General features: G+C 38.1%; 1 protein-coding gene across 2 annotated transcripts in view; it reads right to left on the bottom strand.

Moving 5' to 3' along the window:
- macrod2 (mono-ADP ribosylhydrolase 2) overlaps positions 1 to 12,951 on the bottom strand; it is a 576,338-nt gene that overhangs the window by 485,979 nt on the left and 77,408 nt on the right. The gene's annotated exons all lie outside the window — the stretch shown is intronic.

The following is a 12,951-nucleotide window of genomic DNA, read 5'->3' as shown; positions in this document are numbered from 1 at the left end:
ATATGACATAAAACATGAAACGTACATTTAAAAGGGTTAGAAAAACTGACTTTATAAAAGGTAAAAACATGTACTTGTAAATCAATTTAAGATGGTAAATATCGTCCCTTAATGGAAAAGGTGTGACAGCAGTCTAAACAGAAGAGAGGGGGTACGCAGAAGGAAGTTAAATGTCTCAGGGGGTATGCCACTGTAAAAAGTTTGGGAACCACTGATCTAAAGCAGACGGAGGCTTCTTACTAGTGCAGCATCCGCTTAGGGCTCCAAGTGCTCTTTTGTGTGGTTAAGTCATGTATGACTTATCTGATTGGTCCAAGTGGGAAATATCAGCGAGTACAGCACAGAAGCTAAATGAGGCCATTGGAGAGATGCTGTGCTGGATTTTGATGCATCTCACGACCACAGGGGGAGATGTACGTATCTAATGACTATATAGCATTAGGTTGATGGTACAGCCCAAATCACAGTAGGAATCGCACAGGTGGCTCGCATGTGCACACGTACGCATCTACACAACATATATGTGGGCCATGATTGTGCGAACGCACACAGATGAACACACAAAGATGCACACGCCCTGAGATGTAATTACAGTTCAGGGGAGCCTCTAAAAACAGCAAGTCTGATCCAAACCTTAAGTATACTTCAACAGTCTTGTGTACTAAATATACCACATCAGCTAGAAATTAAAGTAAACACTCTCTGTGAGCATATGGTACAGCAAGGGTCCACATATGTGAATGTTGTTGATGTTCCACAACTTGCCTTGTCATTTGTTTATGTGGTTTCCTGACTGACAATATTAGCGAGTTTTCAAATGCTGAGTGATGGCGTAGCTAAGTTTCACTCACTTTCTTTTAAATCTGAAGTCTTTTTCTTTATGAGCTATTTTATTTCAAATTAACCTTTGTCTGATCAAGGATGCATTTGTACTATTGATTTTACCTCTGAAAAGAATGTAAAATGCAGACGCAAGAAAGTAAACTGTGAAAAACTTGAATTCATAACCAAAATACTGTATTACAGTATGTCTTATCCAATGCACTGAAGTCAACTGCGAATTAGAGAATTATTATTCATTATTTATTCCCTCTCCCTTAAATCCCAGAAAAATGGTTTCTCCATCCTCCATATTCAAGTTTGTAATACTCTTCTGCATATTAACTCAATACACACACCAGCTGCTGTAACTTACAAATCATTCATTCTGGAGATGAGATGTCAGCCAGAACTGAAGGTACAAAGCAGTATCAAATAGGAATGAGATCACAGCAGTTTTAATTATCAAAACGCACAGGTGTGCGAGTGTGTTTTAGCGTGCACATTCCCTTTATGGATGTTCTGCATGCAGTAAATCAATCTCCAGTTTCCTAACACCATCAGAATTTTTTACCGCTTGAGCTACGAGCAAAACGGCTTGAAATATTAATATCATGTGCTGTTATGGTGAAAGCAAATCAGCTGGACGAGAGTGCAAACAGCAATTTATATTCTCCAGTTAAAATGATCTATTCAGAACACTAACCTTAAGTATTGGGGGAAGGAGAGTTGAGCGGCTGCTACTGGGGGTGACCTGTGGTGACCCTTTTAACACAATGACCTCACCTCTGGCTTCTTTGTCAGCACATTGTTGGAGCTTACAGATGACCTCATTCGCCCTGGGAAAACCATTGATCAGGTCTGATGTCCTTGAGGCTGGTGCACACTTGAAATTCTACCTTGAATAGGGCACTTCACTTGAAATACAAAGACAAAAGTCTCTAAAAAAAAAAAAAAAATTAAACTAAGGACATAATGATGTGGAGCTTTAAAAATATCAGGCTCTAAAAATATACTCTATGTTGCTTAGTCATCTCTTTTGCTGTGGTCATAGAAAACCATGACTGATCAGGAGTCAGATTTAAACAGGTGAAACAAGGGTCACAAGCCAAAAAAAGATGAAAAATTGGTGGACAATCTGGATGTTTGACCCCCTTTTTTAAAGCAATTAGTAGACATTTTTTATCTTTTTAGACATGTGACCCTTTTTTAAGCAAACGGAACACATTTTTCATTTTTTTAGACCTTTGACCTCCCTTTATTACAATTGGTAAACATTTTTCATCTTTTCAACTTTTGACCGCATTGTAAAGCAACTGATGATCATTTTTCATTTTTTGGACTTTTGACCTCTATTTTTTAAGCAGAGGAACAGTAGAGATCAGGTCATGCTTTGTTATCACGGACAATGACAGACCCCTAGCTCTTAAAAACAATGAATTGCGTGAAAAATAATGCAGCTGCTCTGTTTTTTGATCATAAAACATTTATAAGAACAACTAAAATAAGGTAATGAGAGTTGCTTTCGACAAGAAAGGCAATTACTGGCAAATGCAGAAGCCACATGTCATTCAATTATTTTTAGAGTTTAATTTACCAAAAGAGCCATAAGGGAGCTGACTTTAAAAGCACCATCTTATTCTGATCTCATTTTGTTTCACCTTGCAGGGAGATGTAGTCATCAACTCCTAGCATATCTATTCCCAAGTGTGTGATGTGTTTGCTCCCATTCTGCCTGGCCTCGCGTTCACTGCAAACCTTTTCCCTCAGCTCAGCGCAAAATTTTCCAAAATAAAATAGCAAAAATTCCTCCTAATGAGCCATTTGCTTTCTGTTCTTCATCCGCACCTTGTATTCAGTCCAAGACATCTTGCACATCAAAGCTGAGACACCTCATTGTGTAAAAAAAAAAAAAAAAAAAAAGAGAGAGAGAGAAATTGAGGTCACAATGTCAGGCCTAGGGCACCAATGTGACCTCCCACATGCCTGGACTCCACACAAAGCAAGTTTATAAATCACGTCATCAACACAGATGATACAGACAAATGTATATTTTCAGAACGTGCAAAACTATGCATGCGCATTTGCTTGTACTTCCGTTTGGGCTTGAGGTTTGAAGAGCCCTTATTAATCATCACTGTGACATTTCAGAGTTTACATCCGTTCATATACTTCATTGCAAACCAAATAAGGACAGACCAGTTTTAAAAAACGGATACATTCCCTTTTCTGTAAGTTTCAATAGAGATGGAAACCACAACATATCTTATGCATGTCCCGAAGAGACAGCTGCGGTCTGGGCGTGGAGCCACGGCCACATGTGCTCTGCTGTCACCCCGGTCATGTGGTGAAACAAATACAAGGAGTCAAAGCAAATGTTTCAAGAACCAGACTGAAAATAAATGTCCAAAAAAATAAAGAAAACCATAACTTAAAAAATATGACAAAGAATGACACAGGCTAAAATGCGGTGAAACTTTTCCTTTAGGGCTGGGTAAAAATTTAGTTTTTCCAATTAATTAATTTTAATCGTAATTAATAATCTTCATTTGAATGTTCCTGATCTCAATTCTTAAAATCCCAAAAGCAATCTTTCACTCTATGAATATATTCAGTGGCTGTGAGAAAATATCACTGAACAAATGACTCTAATAAGCCTGTCACTTCCTTTTTTGCATTAAAAACAAAAAGAATTTATTTGTATGAGCCACTTTTTTAATAAAAAGTTCAAAAACAAGTTACTTTGTTGCCTTTATCCGTTTATACATTGAGTTGTGTATTGCATCAACTAAAAAAATAAAATAAACAGCAAAATGGTCTTAATCCAAACATTTTTTTCATATTCCGTGTTCATTTTCCAAATACTCTGAAACAAAGTTTTTTAACAGAATTAGTAGATAGAGATTTTTTTTTTTATCTGTAAGCTAAATAAACATTTTCTTAATGAATATCTAAATCAACTTGAATTGACAGCTTGTAAATAAAATATTATTTGAATTAGGAAATCTGTATTGATTACCAGCGCTTTTCATATTTTAAGGCCTTCAAAGCTGTCCTGAGTAAAAATACAGCAACAACAAGGAGATGTCTACTAGGTACAAACAGTAGTGTGTCTGTCTCAGCTGAACACTTCTGATCGAATCACTTGAGATGGATCTTAATGTTGAGTGTTAATGGGGCCTATCATTTTTTCTCCATCCTTAATGTACCTTTCAAACTCTCTATCCAATTTCTTCCCTATCTTCTAAAGTCCTCCCTATGTCCCCTTAAGTTCTAAAATACAAGACTTAGTATTTCTCCTCATTATGACCAACGACCTGAAACTCTAAGGCTGCAACAACTACAATCTCCCATCATCTAAATGAATCCAATTTTTTGCTTGACAGCACACAGCGTGCATACATCTATCTCCCCTTAAAATCATCTGACATTAATACAAGTTAACAAAGGCTCGTCTATTAAGGTGGCAACAGCAGCGACACTTTGCCGGTGGAGCAGGTTGAATTATTGAACAGGGAAAATGACTTACAACTGCAGTGAAGTGGATTCCTACCTCCAGCCAGCATCTGTTAATGCAATAACAAGCGACAACGACCGATTCCTGCAGGCGAGTGCTGGGTATGATAATTTGATGTAGAGCATCATATGTTTTGAGAACGTCCGTTTAATTGACTTTACTAGATGAGAGACATTAATTCATGTCATCCATTAACTAGCTTAAATGATCTTTTAAAAGGTGATATATCTTCCTGTGCCCTTTAGCAGATTCGTGCGGCCCGTTCTCCGCCGCTGCATCGACCCACCGGGGTATTTGTCCAGAATGTCTGCTCTTGTTGGGAATAATCATTGCATTCCCTCAGAAAGTTCCTGTGCGGTACAATCGTCCTTTAGCCCTCCGAGGACCGTGTCGGGCCCAGCTTCGATCTGGTTAGCATTCCCGTTTGCGTGAGGGCCAAAGTTTAAATGTCAATGGCGTATCTGCATGCCGGTAAGGCGACCCGCCAGATATATGCAACTGACAGATGGTGAAGACATGCTGTAATGCCAACTGGTACATTAGTGTTATGTATGCTGATTTGATGTAGCCTACTGATAGGACCGTAAGAGGAAGATGCAATCAGATTATTTCGACACCAATAAGGTTTAGTTTAAATGTCAATGTGTTATTGGTATGGAAATGGAAAAGTATTTTTGTTACACCAGAGCATTCACTTAAAATCTACTGCCTGAAGAAAGTGAAACACTATCAGAGAGCCTAGTAACTGCCAATGGGAGTTTTTCTGAAAAGGTCTAATCAATATGAGTTCTCTTTAGAGAACCATCATATTTAAGACCTGTTAAAGTTCACTTGGTCTTGATACTTAAGTACTGATAATATCAGAAATGGTGGTCATTCAGCATTGAAAGAGTGAGAAAAGTTGCAAACACCTTCTAGAAGCTGATTTTAAACTTACTGTTAGTTGGTCAAAAAATTTCAATGGATTGATCTAATAACCATATTAAGTCAAGAAACAATAAAAATAACTTTAAGAGAGAAACCTATTATACATCTTCCAGCCTCAATTAAAAGTTCACACCCAAGTTAAGGCAATGTGATGTTAAAAACGTACACCTTTCAAAAAATTAGAGCCTAGGCAGTTGTCTGCCGATCATACCAGCAGCAGTCTGTCAAGTTTAATTCCAGTTACACTTGGTTAATTATTGGTAATTATTTGGCAGTTTGATACACGCTCCGAACCATTGATTCGAAACAAAAGATTCGTAAAACTTCGAAGCTTCATGAAGCAGTGTTTTGAATTCACCCATCACTAGATATTGTTGAATAAAGTCGTTATTTTGTTTTTTTGGCGCACAAAAAGTATTCTCGTCGCTTCATAACATTAAGGTTGAACCACTGTAGTCACGTGAACTGTTTTAAATATGTCTTTAGTACCTTTCTGGGCATTTGAAAGAGTTAATTGTCTTGCTGTCAATGGAGGCCTCACTGAGCCATCGGATTTTATCAAAAATATCTTAATTTGTGTTCCAAAAATGAACAAAGGGCTTACGGGTGTGGCGCAACATGAGGGTGAGTAATTAATGGCAAAATTTTAATTTTTGGGTGAACTAACCCTTTAACAGATTATTGAATGGTGTAAAACATTGTTCATTGTTAGTTTATGATACCTAATGCATTAATTAAATGTCAATTAATTTACCATTGTGTACAGTGTTACTAATTAATTTAATGCAATTTATGAATTACTTCTAACCAAATTCTGCTGAAATCTACCTAGATTTCGTCAGAGTTCTGTGGGTGTAGATCCCGTGTGGGCCTGCATAAGTCTTAAATCACCTAGGGCACTAAACAAGCCAAGAACACCACTGGTGCCCCCTCAAAAAAAGATGCATGACGCCCCTGAGTTCTGACTCAATGTACTGAGTCATTCCACTCAAAACGTTCTGAAGAAAATTCAGGATCAGGAAAATCATTGTTCATCACAAAACTGGACACTTACAGTAAATAGAAATAGCCTCATCATGCATGACCGCTTCTATCATATGAACCTCTTTACTCCACTTCTGTCCTCAAAAACATAAAAATGAGAACTTTGAGTGCTTTTAGAAAACCAAGTTCCGAGGGAAATGTACAGCTGGAAGAAAAAGTGCCATGCAGCCTGTGAAAGTCTGACCTTCTGCAGGAACCGTGAGACTAACACCACCTCCCTACGGCCCTTCTTACACAACACTTCAGTCCGCATCAATACACTTACACTTAACCACAACACAGGCCTGTCTCCCCCCAAGGCCTCTGCGTCTCTCTTTGGGACGATCTGGAAGTAGGTCTGGCTGCCTCCACTACGACTCCTGGACAATCAGTGGTGTCAGCAGGCTCTAAATACTGGCTGTCACCATTCATCTGAACATTGGCCGTGTCACATCGATGCCTCAAGGTCTCTGTATCACTGCCCATGTACTAGGTGAGGAGAGATGGGTGGTTGTATACTGCATTAGCTCTGAGGAGTTTGATAAAAGGTCAGTGTGAAGAGTTACAGCATTAGGCAAATATTTTGTTTTTCTGATATATACTGTGATATAAAAACAGTTTCACCAGATGACTTTTCTCTTTGTCTTTTGTTGTTTGATTAACATTAATGACACCGACAGCAGCAGGTATGTGTCACTTTAAAAGCTAATCCACGGATCCAATATGATGACACACATCCGTTTTCTTTCTCAACTGTTTAAGTTTACTTAAGACATAAGCGACGAGGATACTCATAGAGATGAGCATTTTGGCATAATTTTGCAGTGTATGTATCCATTCAGGCACACAAAGACGAGAAAGAGATGTAAATTCGGTGTTCGCGAACAAAAGCAGCGCGCGAGTTCCAAATTAAGTTCTCTTTTGGTTCTTGTGCTTGAATGCTTTAAACTCACTTAAATGTTTAAACTGACAAGACTTAAAAGCATGTGCAAATGATAAACTTTCACTCTGTGATGGTTAAACTTCATCCGCAAATCACATGCGTTCCAAACCATGGGGCCTGGTCCGAACGGATCATGGATCAACTACGATTCCTATAACTTGACATTGCACATCCTGCATTATGACTATCGTGGATGCGCACATCGCATTGTTGATGCTGAAACGATATGTCATGTGGCCCTAAGTAGCATGTCAATATTGGTAGACATGATTGTTCACTTATGTATTATGTAGGCAGCTTGTGATTTAATATTTTTATTTTATATATCTGTAACACTATCAGCTACTGTAAAACTTGATTATTTTAAATAGGACAGTTTTAACTGGTACAATAGTGTTAACGATAGAAATAAATAAATACAATGAAGTGCGTGCACATTATATCTTAACTGATATATCTTTTTATACAAAATATAACTAAAAATAAAATAAAATACTTTTGAGAAGCTTTTGTGGAAAAAAAAAAACTTTTAAAGCCAAACTTTTGAACGGTAGTTTATGTATCCATCAATCAATTGTATAATCACACTGTATAAGTCCGATTGCATGTTTAAGCACTTTAGGTTTGATGTCACCACTTCTAGGCGCTGAGATTTTTCCCATGAGCATTAATATAGACTGTCTGCTCGAGGAGATGCTACTGTATGTCACTAAGCTGCAGAAAGGTTTAAGTGCTATTGTATCACACCAAACAACAAACCAATTATTTCCCACCAAGCGATTCTTAAATATTACGAGAACGAGGTTAATCTGTGTGTTTGCGAAGTAACACTGCAGAAATTTCATTTTCAATTTCTCAAATGAAAAAAAAAAAATCTAGCAAAGCTACTGCAATCCAATGATCCACTAGAAGAGTCTAAGGAAATAAGCTGGTCTAATCCACGTCTCTCAGCTGCTTAAGACCTTCCTATGACTGCCTATCCCAGATGACAAGCCTCAGAGAGCCAGGACAGTCCCTAAATGGACACACACATGGCTTAAAGTGACAGATGACTGTTTACCGTGGCATTCTTGTGGTCTGTCCACCCATTCTTTAACACACACGCACATACACTCGCTCAGAGACCACTGTCAAATGAACATGAGGAGATGACAGGAAGTGAGGCGCCGCTAGCTGGCAAAAAAAGAACGCCATTACAAATCTCTTTGGGATCATTTGGCTATGGACAATGCGGTGGCGTGCAATTTGACTCTTTGATGTCGACAGTCAAATACTTTCTCTGACCCCCAATGAAGACCAAGAACTGATCGCAGTATGAGTAGAATGAAACGCACACTGAACATTGAGCCGTAAAGATACCAATCATGATAAAAGCAAAATGATTTGTGATTTAATACAACGAGGACTGGTAATCTCTGAATAGACATTTTAATGACCACAAGGCCATTTCCATCTATGGCATTAACCCCCCCCCAAACACACACTCTCACATGATAAAAAAAAAAAAAAAAAAAAAAGTTCTTGGACACTACTAGAACGGGTGGTGAGATAAAAGGATGGACCTGCTGGGATTCTGGATGCATTAAAAATGAGGTCAAAATGCTGATGAAGTAAAAAGACAAAGGCCTCCGTTTCTAGACACAAATCTTTCCACTGCCAACTTGCACTGTTACAATTATATTTCAAGTATCACTGCAGGCAAATCACACAGGCAAGTCTTCCTGCACAAATGTGATAAGCTAACAATAGCGGGTGTCAAAAAGACAATAAATAGACAACATTAGGGATATTAAAGTTCAGGATGATACAATTAACTGATAAAAGGTTTTGTATTTTTGCTGATAAAAATCAATCAATACAGAAAATAAAATTCCCATACCATTTTTCAGACTAAACACTAAACTAAAATAAAATGCTTTAAATACTCCAAGTGAATTTCAACATCAAACATTATAATGTTAGGTATGAAAAAGTGGATATTCATTTTGAGTTTTGCTGAAGGCTACATTTAACAGCGTTTACAATATATATCAATATTAGCTTTAGTAAGATTAAATTTACGTGCGCATTAGATGATGGCAATTAACTGATACAAATACATTTAAAAATATACAATTTTGGCCAATAACCAATATGTTACAGATACATGATATATCTCCAAGACAATGTCATTTCATTGTGTCTTCACCAGCTGCAAGTAAAGGCAAAGAATAAATTACTCTTGAAAGTCAATCTCTAATCTCTTTTTAAAAAAATACAAATACACATTCACAAAAGAGATAAATGGTATTATCATTTAAAATAAAACATAATAATAGCCTGAACAGAATTCTGTTGCAAACACTGGTGTAACCATATGAAACATGAAAGTCTCGTCAGTGTGTGACATGCAGTGAGAGGAAGTAGTGAAGGTTTTGAGTGTCACAGTTGTAAATGAGTTCAGGAGCCCGACTTCATTTAGGGGCTGACAGCTGTGCTGATAAGAACAGGATTATGGAACGACAAGAAGTGGCAAAGCATTCAGTCTACAACACGCTCTCATCCTGCACAAGAGAAATTCCTTCTTTTTCCTGAAGCATATTTCTCTCTCTAGGGACACTGGGAGCTAAGACAGCCTTCATGCATGTGTTATGTAAGACTTTTTTTTTTTAAACATTCTAATATGTACAAAAGTTGACATGATCTTAAAGTGATTCATTCTATATCTATTGATAATATATAAACACACACACACACAATCAATATATCATGGCAGCAAGATCTGCACAGCTAAGTGCCTCTCAAATTTTCTTAAAAAAAAAAAAAAAAAAAAATCTCCTTACTGTTCTGCTCACATTAGCATTTTTCTCTCGCCCTCTTTTCTTAACCAGTGAGAACATGACAACAATACAAATCCTGTCTGGGGATTAGGATGAAAATTTCCCCCAGAATTTTTTTTTTTAAGTTGCTAATTATTTCCCTGCTCTAGTATGCAGACGTTTCATTTAAACACAAACGAAGATGAAGTTCTGCTCTCCTCAGTTTTGGAAAACTCTGCCGGGTTGCCTGGCAGGCCCGTTCTTCATTTTCAATTAATAAGCCCTACTATTATTAGCAGGAAGGAAAACTGGCTTTGTATTAATGGCGTCTGCGTTGTAATGAAACATTAAATATCTGCTCACAAGATGAAGCTCTAAAACGTCAGTTGAAAATGGAAACGGCCATGATTTGTGTGGAACTGGATTTGAAGGCACAGGTTTGATCAATGAGGTGATCCAAAACTTGAGTAAGGTTCTATAAATGTTTGCCTGAACTGCCTAAGGAGAGATGAGCGGGGTTACAAATCAGTCCAACAATAGATCTTTTTTTTTCTTACCCTAAAAAGACAAAGCCCTGTGTCCCCGCCCTTCCAAGTTCCTGTACGGAAACATCTTAGATCTCTAATAAAACCCATTTTATATTTTTCCTGTCTACAAGCGCCATCTCTAAACTTCAGTTTCCTGTGAGGCACCTCGACACAATAGTTTGTGTCCCCCTCCACCCAGCCGACCGCTTCTGGAGCGAGAGGTTAACGTGACGGGGTGTCTATTTTGTCCTCATCACCAGTGGCTGACAATGTCTCCATGAGTTTGGTCATTAATCATGCCTTTCCTATGTGTGGCAACACAACAACAGTGGGGGACTGAGGGGGCGGTGGGTGGTGTCTAGCGTGACACGGGCCATCCCACCAAAGCCCTATGAACCTGTATGAAGAGGTTCGTTCACAATAATGCTTACCAGGTCACTAATCGAATTATGTCAAAAAGAGCATAAGGCACCAAATTCGTTTAGCCATTGTAAGGAGGCCAAGACCTCCAGAGGTCCCTGTTAAAAAAAAAAAAGGAGATGGAAATTATGCACGATTATGTGTGGGTAGTCAGTAACTTTTTGTTGTGAACATTGGTGCCAAACAAAAAAAAAAGCACTATGCAAATTGATCATGTAAATCTAGTTTCTAACTCCTGCACTTCTCCCTCCCTCCTTGCTCATTTTCATAAGCCAGATGGCCGTGGTTTTGGGCTAATTCACTTAGCCAAGCATAAGTAATTCCTCACATATATGCATGGCCAATCTATTATTAGATAACACACAAAAAGAGCAAATATGCAGTTCCATTCAAGATGGATTCATCCATCTATCATTGGGGCCGGAGGTGGGGAAATAAGTCTCCTAGGTCAGCAGGCATCGTGCTTTGGCACACGGTCAGTTCTACAGGGCCTCTGGACCCTAACTGGGGATCGACTTAATTATCCCTTCGATGACAGAGAGGACGATGGCAGGTGAGAGGAGGCGGGGGGGACCACTGACGAGGGTGGAATGCCAGAGTGTCCAACAGGGTCCAGCAGCCGCATAGAAGAAAGGTGTGGGAGGCGAGGGGGATTTTTGGATTTATGAGGGCACCTCACGCATACATTTCTCCATTTCTCCAAAAGGACAGCTGGAAGAACAGAAAGCAACATATCACTCAAGTCTCATAATAATGAAACACTTTTCATTTGGGTAACTTTGAATACAGCGGGCACTTGTAAAGTATGAACCAATCCAAAAAAAAAAAAAAAAAAAAAAAAAAACACAAAACATCAAAGTAACAGCATTGTTACTGTCATCAATTAATAACGGTATTCCAAATAAATAATAAAAAATAAAAAAAAGGTATTAGCATGTAATGTCATGGTTTAGGATATTAGCATGTAATGTCTGTCTCTCTCTCTGTGTGTGTGTGTGTGTGTGTGTGTAATATATACTTAATATATACTTTATATGCTAATATCCTAAGCCATGACATTACATGCTAATATCCTTTTTTTTATATGCGTGTGTATAGATGTATATACCATATTTACTGTATACACACACACACACACACACACACACACACACACACACACACACGTCTCGTCATGACAGCACAGCGCATAGCCTTTTTAGCTTTGAACAACTACGACTATGATCTTAAACCTTGAAAAAAAACAACCACCTTTATCAACCGATTCTGTATGTCATCTTAAAAAAAAAAAAAAAAATAATAAAAAAAAAGTAATTTGCCTCCTAAATGTCTCATTTTAGTAGCTAATGACACCTTTGTCATATTTTTTTGTCTGAATCCCTGAATTGTCAGAGATAAAATATCTAATTCTGTGCAGCTGTATTTAATTTGAATCTTAAGTAGGCTCAAATTGAAATAAATTAACCACAGAGTGATTAAATGAAATCTTTAAAGCCTCACCTCTGTTTTACAGCTACGGCTGGTTTCATGAGGCAGACTGTACAACCTGGTGAGAAAATAGGAGCTGACCAGCTCCGCATTCACCTATATGTCTTTGGCATACTAAACAGGCTGAAGGTGAACTCCAGCGACAGACTTCAGATGCGAAAAGGCTACATCTCACTCTTTTCTCCTTTGAAGCTGACTGACACTGACCTCTAATCTGTGTGCCTTGAGTAAAAAAGAAATTCAGTTGTAAGCATTGCATTCAATTGTTGTTCACAGTGTGAATGGCCAGATCGACAAGACACTCGATCCGTTCATCAATGCCGCAGAAATCGATTGTGTCGAAATCAGCAGCAGAGCTTGCAAGACGTCCAGGCTTTCCCATCACTTTAATTAACAGCTTTAGAATTGATCAAACAGTGAGGAAGCCAATTGAACAGATGCGTTTCATTAGAATGTGCCCATTAGCTTGTTTTCAACAAGATAACGTAC

The sequence above is a fragment of the Ctenopharyngodon idella genome, chromosome 13 (assembly GCF_019924925.1).
Source record: "Ctenopharyngodon idella isolate HZGC_01 chromosome 13, HZGC01, whole genome shotgun sequence".
NCBI classification, from domain to species: Eukaryota; Metazoa; Chordata; class Actinopteri; order Cypriniformes; family Xenocyprididae; genus Ctenopharyngodon; species Ctenopharyngodon idella.
Note: the sequence above shows the minus strand (reverse complement) of the source record. Positions and strands in the feature narration are given on the sequence as shown.